Raw genomic sequence first — 22,840 nt, 5'->3', positions numbered from 1 at the left:
ATCTACCCATCCACCTGAGGCGCCGACGGCTACGGTAGAATGAAGCAAAGCACCCCAACGATGTGCGATCGAAAGAGCAAAGAAAGCCACGAGACCTCCCTAAGCGCTTTTCGAAATTCAAAAGAGGGGACAGGGTGGTGGTTCTGCTAAGTGCCAAACGCCAAGGGCAAACCCGCGAACCCATCGAAGGGCCAGCCAAGGTCAAGGAGATAAACCTAGCCCTGGAACGAGAAACACCCCGACCGGTGTTCATTGCCGAGGACCTGACCACGGAGGAAGAATCCAGCCTCATCACTCTTTTGCGGGAGTACCGGGATGTGTTTGCTTGGTCTCTAGAGGAGCTACGAGGGGTAGATCCGAGTGTTGTGACTCACAACATACCCATGACAACGGATGCAATGCTGGTCAAGCAGCGACCATACCCCATGAATCCAAAGCACGCCCATGCTGTCAAGGAGGAAATTGACAAGTTGATGCGAGCCGGATTCATTTACGAAATTGAGCACACGGATTGGGTATCACCCATAGTCATTGTGATGAGGAAAAACGGCAAGATTCGAGTGTGCGTCAATTACAAGAAAGTAAACGCAGCGACGAAGAGAGACAACTACCCCTTACCGTACACTGAGCACATGCTTGAGAGGGTGGCAGGTAGGAAGCCTACAGTTTCCTGGATGGCTTCTCGGGATACAATCAGGTGCAAGTGCACCCTGCAGATAGGCACAAGACCGCCTTCGCCACTGAGTGGGGCGTTTTGCCTATGTAGTCATGCCATTTGGGCTAACCAATGCCCCCGCCACCTTTCAACGCCTCATGTGCACCATATTCAAGGACATGCTTTGCAAGGAGTTGGAGGTCTTCGTCGATGACCTATGTGTTCATTCGGCCTCGAACCAATATCTTGAAAAACTCCGCGTGGTCTTTGAACGGTGTCGTTTATATCGTCTCTCTCTCAACCCCCTAAAATGTCAGTTTTGGGTAAAGCACGGCTGCATCCTGGGACACGTGGTATCCAAGAACGGCATTGCCACGGACTTCTCAAAGGTCAAGGTTATCGTGGACCTCCCACCCCCAAGTAATTATAGGGGAGTTCAATGCTTCTTAGGTCACACAGGATACTACCAGCGGTTTGTACTAAACTACGCGCTGATCGTTAGGCCATTGTACAAGCTGCTAATTGCCTTCGAGTGGACCGAAGCCTACCAACGAGCCTACGAGGAACTGAAAAAAGCCCTAACAACGGCACCTATCCTATGACCCCCAGATTGGACTATGTCGTTCCACGTACACATCGACGCCTCTAAGTTCGCCATGGGGGCAGTGCTGTGCCAACCTGGTGAGCATAACTTAGATTACCTAGTGAGTTTTGCAAGCAGGAAGCTCACTGAAATAGAGATGAATTATTCGACAACAGAAAGGGAGGGATTAGCCATGGTATTCGGCGTGAAGAAGTTCCAGCATTACCTGGTTGCCACCCCCTTCACCTTCTTTGTCGACCATCAAGCCCTACTCTATCTAGTCAACAAACCTTGCGCTACAGGACGTATAGCCCGATGGCTTCTCCTGCTCCTGGAATTCGACTTCTCAGTGGTAGTACAGAAGGGAAAACAATACTACATGGCTGACCATCTGTCCCGAGTACCCACAGGAGAAGCTGCTGGACAAGGCATAGTGGACGAATTACCAAACATCCACTTATTCCGCATATCCGGCGAAAAAGACCTATTCAAGGCCGACCTGACACCATATTGGGCAGACGACATAGTCCAAGTACTCGAGCATGGGCTGCCCGAACGACCAATGGAACGGGCACGGCTTAGGCGACTAATCCTAAAGATCCAGCCCTATCAGTTGATTGCAGGCCAGCTCTATAGGCTGGGGCAAGACGGTCTGCTACGTAGATGCGTATGTGAGCATGAGATGCACGATGTGCTCTCAGAGGCGCACAGCGGCATTGTAGGAGGACACTTTAGCGGGGATACGATAGCACGGAAGGTGTTGCAGTCCCAGCTATGGTGGCCCACGCTCTTCCGTGATGCCTCACAATTTGTCAAACACTGCGATGAGTGCCAACGGACAAGGGTCCCAGTCCGTAAAGATCAGATGGAGTTAACCCCGGTCATCGCTCGCCAACCTTTTGAAAAGTGGGGTATTGACTTCATAGGACCCATCAGCCCTGCGGCACAATATTCACAGGCTAGATACATAGTGGTGGCCACGGACTACCTCACCAAATGGGCGGAGGCGAGGGCCACACGGAAAAACGACGCTAGGACAACTGCCAAGTTTTTATGGGAACAAGTAATCTCGCGTTTTGGGTGCCCCATTGAATTGGTCAGCGACGACCAGGGAACGCATTTCATCAACGAAGTGATGGCCCATCTTCTATCCACTTTCCTCATCATCCATCGCAAATCCTCACCATACTACCCTCAGGCTAACGGCCAGGCTGAGTCAACCAACAAAATTCTCATCACTGTCCTGACCAAAGTCGTCTCAGCCTCACGAAGTGACTGGGACAACAAGTTGATGGCATCCCTGTGGGCCTACCGAACAGCTTATAAGACGGCCGTCGGACAAACGCTATTCTTCCATTAGAATTCTTCGTCCCTAGCCTGCGGATAGCACTCCAAGAACGATGGGAGGGGAGGGAGGCATGGACGCAACTCTTTGTCGAGCTAGAATGCCTATCAGAGGTACGTCTACTAGCCACCCATGCGCTTATTTGTGAGAAAGCTAGATGCAAAACCTGGTTTGACAAGCACGTCAAGCAACGAGAGTTTGAGCCGGGCGACCTAGTGCTCCTCTATTCAGTTAAAGGACACAAACAGAAGATGAAATTCAGATGTCTTGGGCCCTTTAAGGTCTGCACAATCAGCCGAACTGGTAATGTCGAGCTGGAAACACTGGATGGAGAGGGAATGGGCTTCTTTAACGGCAGTCGAATCAAAAAGTACTATCCGCCCACGCACCCATTGCATGAACAACCAATGGTGGAAACGCACGTTAAAATACGAGTAGCCATACTTACGAAAATCGACGAGAATGAGGACGAGCTTGTAGAACCCGCCTACCTCCGCATCATGGTCACGGCCAAGCAAACGTGCTCCTTCAACGCCCTGATCGACGAGGGGGCGGATTTTAACATTTTGACGCATGAGCATTGGACCCAACTTGGCGCACCAACACTTCATCCCACAATAGCCAGATTGAACCCATATGGGGCCCAATCCTACCCGCTCCTCGGCACATGCAGGGTTGCCATTTCTATCGAGAATGAAACTATTCCCATGCTGTTCTATGTCCTACCCGATGCCAGGGAGGCAGGCACAGAGTCATTGCTCGGGCGAACTTTTAAAAAGTAGACCCGTTGCAATGTTGATTATGAGTCACAACGCATCCACCTAACAATCGGGAATGTGGCTATTGTCACGACTTTCAACCAGCGCCTCGTAACCCCAGCATTGCTCAACGGGCCACCATTAGAAATAGCTGCACCCAGGACTAAGAAGGAGGGCCGTGCATATTTACTACACCCAGATCCCCATGCACCGCAACCCGCCAAACCTAAGGCAAAACCCCAACAGACTCGCTTGCATTGGGTGCCAAAGAAGCCTCGGGATCAGCCTAGAACTAGACGTGCGGGTCCGCGAAACACCTACAAACCTAAACCTAGAAGACCAAAACGCCATCATCACAAGCACTGCATGGTTAAGCAAATATGGGTCCCTAAAATCCTGCTGCGTGCACAAGGCTACTATGAAGGGAATGCCTTCGTGTGAGTCCCCAAAGTCCCAACTGACACGGGCCCTGCTCCTACGTCAATCGCAAGGCCTTGTCCTCTGACACTTTAAGACCACGAACCGCAGAATCCACCCCAGTCATCCGACTCCTTTGCGAGTCACCCCACAGGCATCATACACGCCCAACGGCCCAAGCACCGGCCATCACCACCGGCGGTATCACCCAACCACCCTGGCCCGCAACCCAGCAGCCCCGCCGACCGCCCTAGCATGGTCCCTAAGATCAACCCCGACCCATCCATCCGACCATTGGCCGAGTTGCTGACTCAAACAGGCCACTCTTCGATTAAAATGGGCAATGGAAGGATGTCGCATAATGACCAACACTAAACAACGCCGAGCCATCAAGACAGCCGAGTATGATTCCACATACGTCGCGCCCACCTCGTATCGAGTGTTAACCACTCTTCGAGGTCGAACCATGGATGATCATATCTTAGGACACCCCTATCTCGATCGCATCCTGACAGAAAAAGAGCTCCACATCGCAAGTCGGATCAACTCCGGAGATTTCCTCACCGATGTCCTCACATACATCACCCACGTAGGCATCTGACCCTGTGACCTAGACCACTCTGCACACCTCGAATATAACCCCAACTTCTACGATTGGCTCCTCCACAAAACAACCTGAACGCCTTGAACCCACACCCCAATCCTAGGACGGATGTTTCTTTTCCACAAGGGGGATGGGGCAGTAAATCTAAAAAGCAAACCAAGCATGAAAGTTAAAACTAAAAAGTGAACCACGCATGAAAAAGCTCCAAATTAAAATGCCATGCAGAAATAGGTGATAGAAGTTTGAAAGGAAAAAATCATGATTATAAATGATAAAATCTGCTATGGTTGTCCTACGAATTGGTTGCCAAAAATACTAAGGAGTGAATTGACTGAATGTACAGGTAGCGACCATGGCAGGTCAAGACAAAGCTGGCAAACTCCCTTTCTCGGAGGAGGAACATGTGTGGTACGGCCTCACGGTGGAAACCAGAGCATTCAATCAGCTGAAGTTCCGCCACATATTCAACTTGGAAGATGTGGTTATTGAGGAACCAGCGGTGCAACGGATCATGGAGCAATGCCACTTACAACGGTATCTGGAAGCAGTGGGCCAGAGGATAGACTATACCCGGTGCGCCGAGTTTCTACGCACCTTCAACAAAAACAGGGGCACCATCACAGTACGGGACGCGGGAGCCACCAAATAGGTGCAGGTTGAACTGACCCCTGAACTGGTAGAAAGAGCACTGGAGCTTCTGAACAAGGTGGAGAAGAAGCCGAAAAGGGACGTCTACGCCATGTTGGGAATGGACAAAGTGAAAGTCCACACCAACGACGGAGTCAACTTGGCAGACATCCCTGATCCAGAGATCTAGCTGCAGGCAAAAATGATGCATACCCTATTTTCGAGTCAACGGTACAATAGCATCATGTCCAGGATAAATGTGCCTTTACTCGAAAGCATCGCGGCTCAGGCACTGGATGAGGTGAACCTCAACGGGTTCGTGAGAAGGACGATTGAGGCCTCAGCAAAGGCCCTAGCAACAGGAGGAAGGGCCGTAGCAGGAGAGTCCCCCTCACCTCGATCAACCCGCAAGGCCTCATCCTCCAAGGCCTCCACCATAGGTTTTGGAGGTGTCCTCACTGCGATCCTCCACGAGGCAATAGGGCAGGGACATGCAGAAGAGGACAAATAGGGAGATGGCAGAAAAGGAGGCGACTCGCCGTCGCAGTCCCAGCCTTAGGCAGAGGAATAGTCGGATGAAACAGAGACGGACATCGACAAGGAGGAAGAACGCCACACTGCACCAGAAAGGAAAGCGGAGCAACGGACCAAAGCCCTACACGGAAAGAGAGAGGAGGAGCGAAGGAGAAAAGAGAAGGAGGAGCTCGAATGGGCCAGAAGAGAGTCAGTAAGAGAAGAAGAGGAAAGAAGAAAAAGAGCTGAGGAAGAGCTGAGGAGGAGAGAAGAAGAAGAATTGGAGCTGGCAATGCGTCGCTCCATCGAGGAACAACGGAGGAAAGACATAGAGGGAGCGGGCAGGGCATACCAATCCAAATCTGAAGCACCCAGCCCCATCACTGGTGCGCCGGAACCTGTGCCGCCGCCTCCTACAGAAGAGAAGGGAAAAGACCCGGTCAGACCCGTCTCCCCTCTCCTCGCACAAACCATGCAAGCCACTCCCCTCAAGGTGACGCCCCCTGACACAGCCTCCCTGATGCACACCCCAAAGGTCGATGAAAGCAATGTAGTCACCTGGCTACAATTCTTGGTGGAAAGAGAGTTGGCAAGGGAAGCAGCCGGGGCCACCCCAGTCTCAGGGGCCAAAAGGGCAGCGACGACCGAGCTGGAGCCAGGGCCAGAGGAGAAAAGACAAAAAGTGAAGGAGATTGCCACTACTACGATCATGCCCCACTCCCCACCCCCAACAGGCCACTATGATGACTATGTAAAGGAGCTGCTCGCGCAGTTGCAAATAGCCAGGCAGGAAAGGAGGGTGGCGGTGGAAGAGTTGGCAACGGAGCGCGAATCGCAAGCTGCCCTCCAACTGGATAGAGTAAGGCAAATAACATAATATCAAAAAGAAATTGCTGTGCTTAGGGAGGAGGCCAGCATCAAGGAGGCGGAGGAGCTGAAAACCTTGAAGGAGCGCGACGCTACCTGGGAAGGACGAAGGAAAATCCTAATGGAGCGTCTCACTTGGGAGAGGGAGACAAATGCCCACCTTCAGCGCAGAAATGACCAGCTATCTGCAACCAACTTGGAGGCACAGAGCCAGCTCGAAAAAATTAGACAAGACGTTGCGGAGCTGGATCAATTGAGGGCAAAACAGGTGCGCAGGTTGCAGGCGACGCGGGACCAACTCAACGAGCAGATTGCAGAGTAGCACCGAGAACAGTCCCGCTTGTACCAGGAGCTCGAAGCCCAACAACAACAGCTTATGGCAATGACCCTTCGACAGGGGGAAAGCCTGGAAGACATGGAGAGGCAGGCAAAGGAATGGTCAAATCATAACGAGTAGAGAGTGCGAGACCTAGCACGTCGGCTGGCCAAGGCGGAGGGTGACAAAGTGATGGCTGAAAACTAGGCAGAGGCAGCCCAACTTGCTATGATGGCTCAGCAGCGCACTTTCATCAACACGCTGCTCCACACCACCCACTCAGAAACAGAAGAGGCCAATGATCAATTGCAGAGAAAGCTAACCATTGCGCGCAAGGCCCTTACGACAGGCCTGCACGTACCACTGCAGCTAGGAGGCCCTCCGTAGAGCCTGGAGGAACAAAGGAAATATCTGGCACAAGCATGATTGACAACACAAGAGATGGATGACCTGGGGTTCACTGAGGAGAAAATACAGGAGGAGAAGCAAGCGCAAGGGGGTGAGCCCAAGCTTGAACTAGGGCCTCAAGACGAGGAATATGCCCCGCCACCCCCTCAACCCCAACAAACCGAAGTGCTACCCCATGACGCACCCGCCGAACGAAGAGCGGCCCACACCACCCGAAGGAAGGAACTGGTGGAGAAGGCAAGAAGAAAACTCAAGGCTAGCAGACCCGCCCTGAAACAGCCTGCCCCTTTCCCGCTGCGCACCCAAGACTCCCCCGCTAAGTACCGCGCTGAGATGATTATCTGGGAGCAGCAGGAGTATAGCCGAGACCCCTTCGACCTACGCTTCGAGTTTCCCACCGCCTTGAATAGGGTGCTGCCCATTCAGTTGGTGGAGGATGTCATCGCCATGGGGGCCCGGCTCAAGGCTAGATGGTTAGAAGAGCGTGAGGCCCACCCGACTGCTTGGGGGACCGAGGACCGCAAATTTTGGCAAGACAAAGTCCTCCATGTACCTCGCACAGTGGAAGGCTATAGTTCCCAACCCACCTGGAGGCAGCGCATTTTTGACGTCAACCTAGAGGCGTGGATAGCGCTTTACAACACCCTCCCTTCGGAAAGAAACGACCCCACCTTTATCCCGTTTCCTCGAAGGGTAGGAGTGGATTTTAACCCGTCCATCCACGGCAGGTTTGACTTTCCCATTATTTATAATGCCAACACCACTTCCCATAGGAACGCTCTTCTCTTCACCCCACCCGACTTGTATAGCTCCATAAATAAATTCCTTACTGAATTCACTTCTTGCCCTGACCCAGCCTTCATCACCACCTGTAACTACCTTAGATTAATTAGAATCCTAGTACACTAGGAACCTGCACCCCAAGAGCGCCACCTTCCACCCCTCTATTTTGACCCCAATGCCATAGATAGCACCACCATGACTCGTCTCATGATGCGTGCTACTCTTTTGCCATCCTTCTGTGGTGCACTGCTGGAAGACATGAATGACAGCAAGTTCACACAGTGCAACCACCCTTTCTCTCCACCACCACCCTTAAAACCCGCCTCCACACTAAAGGCTACTTGCTAAGCTGAAAATTCCTCAACAAGGCACCCCGCCCTCCGCCCACCCTTCCCCACCATTCGGATGATGAGGGGTAGAACTCCCGTTATCCCTTGTACTGCTGCCCCCATGTAACCATGGCCCAAAAAAAAAAAAAAAAAAAAGAAAAGAAAAGAAAAGAAAAGCAAGCAAGTCCTGAACACAATGGGACACCCTTAACGACGCCTCCAAACAAGAGTCAAAGGTTTACTTCATCTCCCCATTACCACCCTTCTGCTCCACGCGGCCCCCCGCCGCCCAGTCTTCTAACTACGTAATATTTAAATATACACACGCACGGCACTCATATAATACCTACACAGACCTAATTCATAGTTTGGGTCCTCAAGTGCAAGACAACACTCTCAGCTTGCTTAGAGTTCGACCTGTCTCCCAAACTAAGTCTTGTGCACAATACAGAGACTAGCACTACCCCTAGGGAGAGACCACCTGACAGGTTTTCAATTGCAGGTGTCGACAACCACAACCCAAGTGGCATTCGTTCTTCATCGACCTCCAATGCTAATTGCCCACCCAGCATCCAACGAGCCGGCAAAATCATCCTACGCAGCATCCCCAACCAACCCCCACGTAACCGGTCACCAGTGCAGACCCCAAGCCCCTGTTCCCCCGAAGTCTTCAGTGTCTACCACCACTTGCTCCCTGTGCCAGTAAGTGCCATGGGACTGGCACTCGTCTAGGAGGGGGGTAATGTTAACCCCAACACGAAGAGAGCGAAAGAAAGTGGAAAAGACGTAGGGCAAAGGCGGAAAGAAGGTAACCCGATGGAAGGAAAAGAAGGAGAAAAGGCCAAAAGCGCAAGGACTACCGTTAAAGACCAAGGCAACCACGAAAAGGGAAAGGCGCATAAAAAGCGCACCCTAAAATCTTGTAAAAGAGTGCCGGCTCTCACCCGTGCTATTTGTAAATATAGAAGGGTAGTGAAAAGGAAGCAAGGAAGATAAAAGGACAATGGAAAACAGGGCCTGGGCTATGACCGACCATGTAAAAAAGGGGAAAAGGGAATGACCGCCCAAAAGGGAAGTAGGGTTTTGTATATAAAGTTGAAAAGTGAATGAAGAGCTCATTCTTTGGTGTGGCAAAGCTAGTCTTCTTCTTCCTCTCTTCTTCTCTCCTTCTTGCTTGTGTATGCTCTTGAGAGAGGGAGTGTGAGAGTGTGAGGGAGTGAGTGTGTGAGAGAGTGAGGAATCAAGAGGGTGAAGCTCTCCACCATCTCCTCTTCCCTTCTCCTCTTCTCTCTTCTTATCTTCTCTTGAGCGCGTGGCTATGGAGGATGAGGCTTGCAGATGGAGGAGGCTTGAGGATGCTTGAGCTAGCATCAAGAATCGTGGAGCTACCAAAGTGTGTGAGAGAGGAGGGTACTCGATCAAGCATCAAGGTAAGTTCATTGCATTCGTAGGATTGACAGCGCGTTGGCTAGGTGAGAGATGGCCATGAGAGCTCGCTTGGAACACTTGAAACAATAAGCGGTCCGTGGGTCTTGGCGGTTGAGCGAAAGCTCCCACACATGGTATCAAAGCCATCCCATGGTTACGCAGAGCTTGATTGAAAGCTAAGGTGAAATTTTTGGATCAAGAGAGCAAGCAAGCAAGCAATGGGTAAGAAGCTCTTTCACCATGATTAATTTGGCTTAAGTTATAGACATAGGAGGCTCGTGAGGCTAGCAAGGTTGTATTCTCCAATTGTAGTGAAACTTGATGAGCAAGAAGAACATTGTATATACTGCAAACGGCCCTTAGGAGCTTTCCCATTGTGATTTTTGGCATCTAAGGTCATTTCAACCTTTGTTTTGGACTTGCAAGTGGTTCCAACAACCGTTTTTGGGTATACTACAATTTCGACTGTATTCACTATTTACAAATGCATAGGTTATATATTTCAAATATGTAAGGTTTTAGGTGTTTCCTAGGTTGTAGACACAAAAGGCATTTATATTCAGATGGAATATTGCAATTATTAGTAAAAAAGGTTTTGTGTTTAGTTGTAGTGGACATGGTATCACCTTGCTTATAGATTTTAGGTTTTTGCAAGGTTTCTATTTTGTCTAAATGTTTGACAACTTCAACTAGATTTTCTGTGAGAAGATTGGTAAAAAAAATTATCATGCATGGAAGTTTAGGATGAAAAGCTTCTTGAAGGGAAAATGTGTTTGAATTATATTGAAGGAGACATGGAAATAGCACCTGAAGTTCCTGCGTGAAATGTTACTTTAGAACAATTAAAGGCTAAGAAAGATTAGGAGTAGACATAGTGTAAAATCATATATTAGATGTATGTCAGTGTCACAAATATCATGATGGACTATTTGTAAGAATATCAAACCCCTACTATTGCATGAAAGAATTTGGCGAGGTTATTTGAAGTAAATACAAAAGCCAAAAACCTACATCTCAAGTCAGAGCTGAACCAAGTGAAAGGAGGGTACCTATCCATTAATGATTATGCCTTGAAGATCAAGAGTATTGTGGAAGCTCTTAGATCTATCAATGTGATAGTTGATGATGATGTTGTTGTTGTGTGTCATGCTTAGATGGACTTGGAGATAAATACAAGAGCTTCAAGTTATCTACGAATATGAGGGATGATATCCTTCAAGTTTCTATGTTGATAATTGAGGAGAAGAACCTTGGCATGGACTCCTCTTCTTCTCAAAGCAAAAACAAGTCTAAACATGTGTTTTAGTTTACTAGCAGAGGTAGAGGTCACGGCAGAGGTCAAGGTGGCAATCGTAGTCAAGGTTATGATGCACAACAAAATAGAGGACGATAGTCCCAAGGAAGTAGGAGGCAAAGAGGGCGAGTTGCAAATTCTAATAGGCAATAAAATTTTGGTGATTGCATTGTGGTAAAAAAGGCCACATTTTTAAAGACGACTTCTAAAAGAAAACTAAAATTAGAAATGAAAGCATCAACTAGCAAAAACAATGATGACAAAAGTAAACAATTGTTTGTTATGCATCACTTTATAAATACTATGATTGTTGATGATTCATAAAAAAATGATGTATAGTATATAGATTCAAGTGCCTCTAACCACATGACTTCTCATGGAGAGTGGTTAGAAAGATGCATAGTCTAGAGTCTCCAGGCTATGTGGAGACATGGGATGATAGCTCACCTTATTACTTAGGTTGGAAATGTTTCTTTGAGTATGCAAGATGGAGAAACTAAGCAATTGCTAATGTGCTGCATGTATCAAATATTACAAAGAACTTGGTTCTGTTGGTCACATGGTAGAATAGGGATTGCATGTTTGGTTAACATTTGCTAGTTGTTATATAGAATATCTAAAAAATGATTGTAGATTTATTGCAAAAGGGAAATGTGAGGACATATTATTTACTCTTGATGTAAGTCTACTTGAAATGGAGGTTGCCATGTTTGCAGAAGGTTCAGGGTGTTGTGCCTGATATTAAAATTTGGCATAAGAGAATTGGTTATGTCAATGTACAACAATGGGGCTGAAAGACATGTAGTCAAAATAGATTGTGGATAGCTTGTCCAAGTTTAGGGTTGATGGGATGCATAAAGTATGTGAAGCAAGTCAATTTGAAAAGTAAGCAAGTCATGTGTTTCTACATTGAAAAACATGTATGCAAGAAGTGACTTGAATTGATACATTCTATTGTGTGGGGTCCTACAAAGACTGTAACTTTGAATGGTTACAAGTATTATGTTTCCTTCATTAATGATTATACTCGCAAAGTATAGGTTTACTTTATGCATGAAAAAAGTGAGGTGTTCACTCACTTTAGAAGCTTTAAGGGTTTGTTTAGGAAGAAGACATGATGATATTAAATGCCTAAGGTTGGATGGAGAAGGAAAATGTCTCCAATGAGTTTTCTGATTTTTTGTAGAAAAATGATATAGAAAGATAGTATACATGTAGATATACTTTGCGGAAAAATAGAGTTCCCAAGTGGAAAAACATGCATATTACAGAGTTGGCTCGTGTAGTGATATCAGAAAGGAACTTATCTCACTACTATTGGGCTAAAGTAGTTACTAATGTTGTATACATTATGAATAGGACACCCACTTGTCTTGTACATGGTATGACACCTAAAGAGAAGTTTACAGGTAGAAAGCCAAATCCGCCCCATTTGAAAGTATTTGGATGTATTTCTTATGTGCATATTCCTAATGAGTTTCACAATAAATTAGATTGCAAAGCAAAAAAATGTGTATTTCTTAGATATTCTCTTGAGCAAAAGGGATATAGATGTTATAACCATGTTATACGTAAGCAAAGAGTTAGTAGGGATGTTGTTTTTGATGAAATGTGTAGTTGGTATAGTAATGTGCAAAATATAGTTGGGGTTGATGAGGATGAGAGTGTGGGTGTGAAAAAAATTGCAACCCTATTTCTATACCTTTGGATGTTAATCCTAAGGTTAGTGCACATAAACGTGACTTGATTGAGGATGTCACTATGTATCGAAAGATTGTGGGGAACCTTATCTATTTGACAATCACTAGGCCAGTAGACCTAAACTACACATTTATGCAGCTTTTATGGAATCCACATTTGGATGTAGTGTAGTGTATATTGTGTTATGTAAAGTCCACATTGGACTATATCTTATTCTATGGTGCAGGTGTACCATTGGACTTGCATGGTTACACAAATGCAAATTGAGCTAGTAGTATTTTAGACAGGACAAATACCGGTGGCTTTTTGTTTCATTTTGGTAGTATTGCTCTTATTGGAGTAGCAAGAAACAACAGACAGTTGCCTTGTCTAGTATAGGGGCCGAGTATAGAGGTGTTGTAATTCTAGCTTGGAGGTAGCTTGGCTACGCAAGCTACTTGGTGATTTAGGGATGTATGTAGATAATAAGGTTATCATCTATTGTGATAACCTTAGTCGCACTCAATTGATTGGGAACCCATTGTATCATGCAAGGACAAAAAACATAGAGATCCATTACCATTTCATTCGAGAGTAAGTTCTAATAGGTGATATTCACTTGGTTTACATCAATACATAGGATCAAGATGCTAAGATTTTCACCAAGGTCTTAGGAATTGAGAAGCTTCAATGCTTCACAACTATGCTTGGATTTTATGAGCTCATGGTGAGCTTGAGGGGGAGTGTTGAGATGTCAAGCTTTACATGAGTTGGCATCCATTATGCATCTTGTTTTGATGTGGTAGAATATTATTTGCTTGTATATTAGGTGACCTATATGAGGATATGCCAGTGATTCCACAATTGGACTACACCCATGTAGTCCATCCTTGATTGTGGCACATTCCTTGTGCCACCTCTTCTTTCCTTTTAGCATGTTCACACTTAGTGACCATGTGTACAAGCATTGTAGTACTTTCATATTAGTCTTTTATCATGTTGTAGACTTGGTTATTTTTGTGTGGAAAAAGAAGAAGAAAGAAAAAGAAGAAAATTTCAACTCTATCTCTCTATGTTCTCAAGTCTTCATTACTTTTGTGTGTGTGTGCTATTGGATGCTTCACTTGTCTCCCTTTGGTCTATTTTTACTACTAATAGGGTCCTGACACCCCTCTCCATAGCTATTTATCCCTTCTATTAGCTTACATTATACCAAATTATTGTGCCTATTTTTGTATCATACATCGCATTAAGAGGAATTTCGATCCATTCTGAAGGTCTCCTCCCATGTAGTAGGGTCTAGGTTTGTTGTTTGTCCTAAGACCCACCTGTATGACCTTGATGCCAATGGGCATAACTTGCTATTGTTGAGATATCGAGCTCCACTCATGATATGCCAGGGTGATCGTTGTGCATTTATGTCACCGACTTGTCAGTTGGTTGCAGATGCGGTTGGTACACCGTCCATGAATAATAGCTAGATGACAGCTATCCCTATCTACTCTAGTTCGTGGCTCAGTTAGTATGCCACCTTAGTTAGTTGAGTTTGGTTTGAGACCCATATATATGGTTCTTCTATTTCTTTGTACGAGAGTCCATTTGGCTTACACAACCAAGAAGAGGAAAACAATTTTCAGCCTCCACCTCTGTGTGTATTCCCCCATTGTGCAAGCAAGAAAGCTACAAGTGAGACTCCTTCCTTCTCTCCCATAATCTTGATAGCTATCACTTATTTTGGCTTGCATAGTAGCAAATTATTCTAAAATGGGAACCTATGATGTGCAAAGAGCAACCTTGAAGCTTCCGTAAGCCTCCTACTGCATCGTAGGGTCCGAATCTTTCAATTTTCTAGGAACTCACCCATTTGGCCTTCATGCAACTTTCCAAATATATTATTCTATTCAATTATCTTTCTCAACAGTAATTTATTTTTACACTAGACCCTATAACATGCAAAAATCAATGCTAATCTATTCGAATACTCTCCTTCCACGATGTAGGGACCGCTAGGCTACCATATGTCCAAGGACACAACCGTAGGGTCTTCACTCCACTTTCCATATCCAGACTATGTGACAGTGTTTTCCACATTGAACCCAATTTTATTATAGAGGCTTCAATATGAAAAGAATTCAAACGAGACATTTTCCCTAATTTTTCTTCGACTTGTCTTCAATGCAATCACAAATTGACATTTATGTTCATCTTTTTTATCTGAACCTCATAGTGCACATATTGGTCACTCATAATAGTTTGATTTTGTTTTTGCACATTGTGGGGCTCAATTTGTTTTCTTATTCCCTTATCTATCCCCCCCCCCCCCCAGGTTCATCCAAGATCAAATAGAGTTTTAGAATGATTCTTGAAGTTCAAAAGATATTTTCGTTGGTAAGGAGTACCCTACTGTGCAAGGAGCTTTGTTTCAAGAGGAGTGTAAATCTAGAGCACTTCTAGAGGGTCCATAGGGTCCTGAGTTCTGAGGTGATGTTAGTGTTGGAGAGGAGGTCATTGCTGAGGAAACTCCTGTAGAGAAGCTATCGCCATTTCACTAAGTCAGGCATTCTTCAAGTTTGGACAATGCAAGGGTTATATTCAATGCTCCCTTCAATGTGAGAGAGGTAATTTTCGCCAACTTGGGTTTCATCTAGGATGAGTTTGTGCATTCAAAGACCTAGTTAAGGCAAAGAAATTCATAGAATATTCCAAGTACATTATACATTTTCCATAGAAGGGAAATAAGTATAATCTCAAGAGGATTGTAAGGAAGTGACTCTAGCAGCTCCTTGTGGATTGTAAAAAGACTTTGGATTGTTTATTCCACAAAAAGACATGTGAGTTCTATGAACTATTCTCTAGTTTCCTGAGCTACCTAGTGTAGGAGGAGCCTATTGACCCTACAAGGCTTCAACATAATGCTTCCTCTTCTTGGAAGAGAATCAAGACATCAAAGAGGCAGATACAAACATGGAAGAGGTCATGGTCTTGCCTACTAAGTAGGAGGAAAAAATGTCAAATGAGCTTGATATAGTAAATTTGAAAGTAGTTAAGGTTGAAATTCAGCCTAAGGTTGAGGATCAAGATGAGATCTTCATATTCCAGTACATTTTGGCACATAAGGAGATAAAGGTAGGGGGTGAAGTTTCTAGAAGATACTTGGTGAAATTTTAGAATTATTCACCAATAGATTCTAAATGGATGGTAGAGGATGACTTGGCACAACATCCTCAATTTTTGTAGCTTTACCTAGATGCCTTTCAGTAAGAGCTGAATTTGGATTGTAGGCTCAGATAGGCTTAGCAAAGCAAGGGTCAAGATCAATGCCTGATGCTTAAGGGGGAGGTAGCACTTCCACTTCTCTAACAAGGGACAACTCTCATATGTAGTGGATCTCAAATGTGTTCACCTTGTATCCAAGGTACTATGTTGATATAGTATGTTTGCCATGAGGTCACTATTCAATGTACTAGTCACTGTGAGATGTATGTAGATGAATATGGTTGTTATTATGGCTTTGAGACTATACTTTTGTATCAATTCATGATCAATTAGAGATCAATTTTTACATCAGCTTTTGCATCAACTTTTGCATCAATTTTTGATAATTTTTTGCATTTAGTTTGCGATTAGCTTGGGATAACATTTGTGCTATTTTGTCATAAGTTTTCAAATCAACATATGATCAATTATGCTCAATTTTCAATTATTTTTAGCTAGTTTTGTGGATAACAACATATTTAGTAAATTCCACTTACAATTTAGTCATGGTTTATGCTCAATTATGCTTTGCTATGGTGATATAGTCAGAACCATTGAGAAATATGATAAATGGATGCATATGATGAGTGATGGGACCTGAAATGGGCCGGCATTGGCTATGGCACTAGCTGGACCTCATGCTCATGGCACACAAACACCCTCACGGCCTCGTGGACCAAGAGCGTCAATCTAATGCTAAAGGAAAAACTGCCCTAAAGCTTAGTCTATGCGTTTATAGTTTATAGTCCAACGTTTCCCTTAAACTCCTCAAAGGAAGAACCCTTATACATTGGCAATGCCACGATCACACACATATGGAGGCATGCCACCAACTAATAGTCGGAGCCCCACTGCAGCTCTCCTACATCGCAGGGATTGGCCCTTTGATGCGCTACTAAACATATAACACAAACGAGCACAAACTCCTCTTTAGGTACCAATATTTTACGTTCCAGGATGTACCATTCCTCACTACACTTTTCCCTTAGGACCCAACGACTAACCTACAGCTTATGACATCCTCTCACACTCATTGTTGGTCACAACCTAAGGAAGACAGGTGCCATGCATCCAGGAGGTTTTTTCTGATACCTTTTAATTGTTATGCTTAATGCAAATCGTGTATGGTTATGTGCTCAGACAAAAGAAAAATTAGCATCGTGCATGGTGCATAAAGCATTCTTTCCATAAATTTTACTAGTGCGCACTGCGTTGAAAGGAGGCACCGAGCCATATGCTTATGCTACCATCCTCTTCATTTAAACCGTTTCCTATATGCCAAGTGCAATGCATAAATCAAATCTTTTATTTATCTTTCAATGTTTTAGCCCATTTTCATCTAACTCTTAGCATTTTGCATCATTGATCGGTTAGATAGGGTTTCTATGTATTTCTCCCTTTAAAAAACCCGATAAATATGCACAAAATATAGAAACGGGGAGAAACCGAGACCAACCTCGTGCTTTGCCATCGTTATACATTGCACAAACATAGATATAAATTTTCCTAAATTTTTTCAGCACATTTTCTATTTTTTCCTAAGTTTAAATCAAATTTTCCCATTTTTGGGTATTTTTTTCTATTTTTCTTTAATAAATAATGATTGAAAATGAAATTTGATTGTGGGCTATGGTCCTTAGGTTCATTGATAGAAAAAACTCAGACTTAGTTGGTGTGACATATCATATTTCTCATTTATATAGCAAAAATCCAAATTTACCCTTAAAACGCGTGTTTTACGGGTTTTAACACTAATTCCGGCCATGTAGCCTTATACTTTTTGATTTTCAGGTTGCAAATAGTTGAAACTCATGGAAAACAATATCATAATAAACTTTCATCCCATATGAACAAGGTTTCATAAAGCAAATAGCATAAAAAGATCATTTTTTCTTTATAAAAATAGCATTACCGCTTATTTTCAAGTCTCAGTTTCTTGGTCTTGATTACGGGACTGATTTCCAACATACATTTAATGCTCAGCATCTTCAAGAATAGCACTCTTCATGTCTTCATCCATCCAGAAGCAATCCGGTCTCATCTAGACAAGCTTTCCTCCACCATTCTTCATTGTCTTCTTCCACACAAGAACAGCCCCTTAAGGGAGAGAGAGGGAGGAGAGAGAAATACTAAAATTGACTCTTTTCATTCAGGCCACCATTGTATGGGCGAAGATAGGCAATAAGATTGGCCAAGAGGGAGAAGATCAGCCCCAAGATCGGTTGTATGGGGTACTCACAGCCTGCCATCTCCATCTCCATCTCCATCCATGGAGGTGCGAAAATGGGGCGTGAAGATGGCACCTTCATCCCTCATTCTCTCTCCACGTTTTTTCACCTTGTATGCTTAAAATTTTGAAGGGGGGAGGTCCAAACTCAAAAGGCATGCCCAATTTTGGCCTCCCAAGTATCCACCTTTTCATATCTTGACCATTTTGTGGCCATTTCCCCGTCCGATGTCCAAATCGAGTGCTGAAAAATCTTGGGCATCCGGCTTGACATCCCTCATTGGCCGGAAACTCTTGACAACCCACACGGCAATCTGAAAAATTATCAAAAATCAACAAGTGTCGCTTGAGCGGCTTTAAAGCACTTGACGCTTAAAATTGTCCTAGCTGGAGCCGCGGCCTTCGATGTTGAATATTTTTCCCTTGATATTCGTAATTTTTAGCTATTTTTAAGCACTTCTTGGCATCAAAACTCCGCTCTCATTGGCGACCATGGGATAGGGCGACTTAGCCCGTCGAATCCCACAATAGATCTACACAAAACAACCAAAGGAAGCATCAAGCTGATACAAAATAGATACATATTAAAATACATCACAATGCTCACCCTACCCCTTGACAAAACCAAGGCATGACATCCACAAGGAGTAGGCCTAGCATAATTTGATAGAAGGTCCAAAGCTGGTAACTAACCGACTGCTCCAACATGGCCAAACTAAAAAGAACTATCAAAGAGGTTTCCCTAAGTGGTGGTCTGAACTACCTACCTAACTAAGGACAACACAACCAGGAGCTCCTACTAGGCGAGGACTCCTATAGCCTGATCAAGAAGTATTTTCTTTTAGCACATTTCTTCTTTTACGGTTTTTATTTTTCCATGCTCGGGCATGTAAAAAGGAGGGAGCTGAGCGTAGTGACCCAAGGAGAACAGGGCATCGGCCTCAGGTCCTATCTTGGTACCCAAGAACCTACTAAGCCCTCGCAAGGCGACACTTAATCCTCTTCTGACGCTCACTTTTATTTTCGCTCCAACCTTCCTGACTTTCTTCTTTTCTAGCAAGATGCCACCCCTAGGAAGACAAGGTATCGGCCCCGGGTCTGACTCGGCCCCAGGAACCTACCAAGCCCTCGCAAGGCGATGATCAACTGTTCATAAATTTTCGTTTCTTCTCTTTTCTATGATAGGGGTTAGAACCCCTTTTTACGCACCTTTGTATGTATTTATTGCCTTTAAGATATTCAGTGTTTCTCTTTCCTCTATCATAATGATTTATCTTCTACAGGCTTCTCTAACTGCCTCACAACTAAGCAAGAACTCCTAGAATGGCTGCCTAGCAGGCTAGCAGAACAGGGTCACTAGGACTACCTTCTAAAACAGGTCTTTTAATATCTCACAATGTCTTTACAGGAGGCGACGACTACTCAGGCCTCCCTCAGTCATACTTAACCTAAACCTGGGACTTCATGCCCTTGGACGCCGGTCCCCAACAAGAAAAGAAAATCCCCTACAAGTACACAGACACATATAGCATAAAAACACGGTACTCGTAAAGGAGAGATATCACCTGGATAGGGAGACAAGAAGCTTCCACGTAACGAAAGGCTCCTTCCAAGCTCTTCTTCGAACTTGTCTAGCACAGAACTAAAACAAGAAACCATTAACTGCACCTGTACTAAACAGACAACTGGCCCTCTTGGCCTAACGAAATTTGGACGTAATATCCAAAGCAGCTAGCCTTCCTAGCTTAAAAATAGATAGGTCATTTTAGTCCATGTAATACTGATATCCTTGGCATATACATCACACCCTATCAGAGTACCCAGGGTGCCAAGGATAGCATATAATAGGTCGACTAGCCCCATGCTACTCATACAAGTTAGCGAAAAGCTTGATCTTGTGTTTTTTGATCTTAGGTTTTTTTTTTTTTTTTTTGGTAGAGATACAAGTCCAAGCCTTTCCACAAATAACTCATCAATAAGGCCGATCCCTTCTTGGACACTATGAGGTGAATGAACGGCCTCAGTGGGCTCGCATGTCCCACATTTATTGTCATTTGAATAAACTAGTCGTTCAAGTGGCTGAGTGGCTCTTTTGGGAGAAAGAATCATAGCTTTGTACTCATTCGAACCTCCCCTATTTGGGTTTTCACATAAATCAGTGCTGTGACCCAAACTAGGTAGAGCTTCAAGCCTAGGCACATCATATGGGTGTATCCCAAGGCAGTGTATATTGTCAAATGTATATCCAGTCTTATCCTCTTTGGGGTTCAACAGAATATATCCAGATGGGATCCTTGGCCTTGCATCCGATAGTCCTGCCATACTTTTGGAGATTTTGGGTCTCCAAACCCATCTCACATTTCCCTTAATATTCTTGCACTCCCTTAATTTGCTGCACTAGTCTAACGAACTCAATGCAAACTTATCCCTATGGCCAAATGGCCTCACATCCTTATGACCTTCGTGAAGCATAGGTGGACTTTTAGCAATTTTCATCCTCTTTACAAAAGATACCTTTACTTGTTTACGTCCATACTGCAAATTTTTCCCCATAAGAACCATGCTTTCACTGAAGGGAACAACATCCACCCGGAAGCATGATTCCAATACCAAAGGTCTTTCAAGAGCCTTACTAGCAACAAAATTAGAACCACACACAGAATGCTTATCAACACTCACAGGCCCATTGGTTCTATCCATGTTGCCATCACAACTACCTCTCGTGGAAGTGTTGCAAGCCCTAATGGGACTTACATGGCTTGGCACCTGTTCACTAAGAGGCATGTCATTACTACTCATAGGATGGCCATTTTCTGCTTTGAGATTTTGGCCACCAAGGTTCCCCTCATAGGCTGCCTTGGTATCAAGTGAGCTGTCTCCTTGTAGAAATGATTGGAAGCTAGGATGCACTTGTACTGAGCGGGGAAAACTCCAAAAGTTTTCCCAACATCTCTAAATATTCCCCTCATAATCAATGGCATGCAGTTTTTCTTCCCTTAATGACTTAGGACTCCACAGTTCCACCTGGATTTGCGTATTAATCTCTAAGCCATTCAGAAAGAGCTCACATAGCACATCATCTGGTAGTGCAGTGGCTCTTCTTGGCCAAAGCCTAAGAATACTATCCAAGGCTCTAGCATACTCTTTAACAGAAAGATAAGACTCCTGTCTAGACTACATAAGCTGCCCTAAGACCTGAATCATAGGGAGCTGCTTTTCATACTCATCTAGAAATCTATCACAAGTCTCCTCAAATGATCTGATTGACCCCCTTGGGAGGCTCCAGTACCATTTCCTTGCCTCTCCCTTTAGGGTACTTGGGAATACAAGCATCCGATGTATATCGTCAAACCCACTTGCAATACAAGTTAGGTCATATTCTCTTAAATGAATCATCGGATCCTCATTTGGCAACCTGTAAAACACTAGGAGATCCCTATAAAGAGGAGGACATTTAGTCCTCCCTTTTGGGATCAAAGCTGGTCATCAAAATCTTCGTATTCCTCTTGACCTAATACCACTGTGTTAGGGTCTTTAATCTCTTCCATTTCCACCTTTATTGGTATGGAAGAGTCACTAATTCCATGAACTTCCCTTTCCGCCAACTCACAAAGTGGTTTAGGGAGTCCAACACTATGCAATAGGGAATCTATCCCATCATCTGCTAGTGGTGTTCTAGTAAGCCTATTCTCATCTGCCACCACTTTGCTAGAACTTAGGATAGGTCCTAATGAAGTCTTCCTTACTAACAATGGTTTCCCACACACATGGACATCATCCAATGCTTTATGGATCTTGGCAATCACACTACAGTACCCAACTGCGTCGGGCACTAGCATCGGATGTATCTTTAGATCATAATCATCATGTCCTCCTATGTGCATATTAACCATCATTGTCACAGTCTTTTCTATGACATTATCATCATGAATGATCATAGATGACTGTGTCATCTTAGCACTACTTTCACTTTCCCTTTTCTCTAATCTCCATGGGCTGTTAATCTTAGAGGTAGCTTCATGGGTGTTTTCCCATAGTGACCCAAACTCAAGCATGGTATCACTTTCAGGGCAAAGGGTAAAATAGTCAACCACCCGACGTGTCAAAGATCCCACTAGACTGTTCAAGATAGACAAAGTATCCTTTGGGTGTTGGGGATTTCTTGGATTGATCGTCATACTAATGATCAAGGTTTTTATCAGACTAACTTGATATCCACCGCTTCAAGGTGGCTATCGACCAATAGAATAAAGCTAACAGGTCCCTTATGAGACCAAGATTCGGAGACCACCACTTATCGGCAGCTCCCGGTAGACCCACCACTGATGGGACCTAAAATGGGTTGGCACTGGCTATGGCACTAGCCGGACCTCATGCTCATGACACACAAACACCCTCACAGCCTCGCGGACGAGGATCGCCAATCTAATGCTAAAGGACAAACTGCCCTAAAGCTTAGTCTATGTGTTTATAGTTTATAGTCCAATGTTTCCCTTAAACTCCTCAAAGGGAGAACCCTTATACATTGGCAATGCCACGATCACATACATATGGAGGCACTCCACCAACTAATAGTCGGAGCCCCACTACAGCTCTCCTATATCGCAGGGATTGGCCCTTTGATGCACTACTAAACATATAACACAAACGAGCACAAACTCCTCTCTAGCTACCAATATTTTATGTTCTAGGATGTACCACTCCTCACTACACTTTTACCTTAGGACCCAACGACTAACCTACAGCTTAGG

The sequence above is a fragment of the Lygodium microphyllum genome, chromosome 6 (genome assembly GCF_053477565.2).
Source record: "Lygodium microphyllum isolate KBCC chromosome 6, Lygodium_microphyllum_v1.1.10, whole genome shotgun sequence".
In the NCBI taxonomy this organism is placed as follows: domain Eukaryota; kingdom Viridiplantae; phylum Streptophyta; class Polypodiopsida; order Schizaeales; family Lygodiaceae; genus Lygodium; species Lygodium microphyllum.
The sequence above is the reverse complement of the archived record's forward strand: the minus strand, read 5'-3'. Positions refer to the sequence as shown.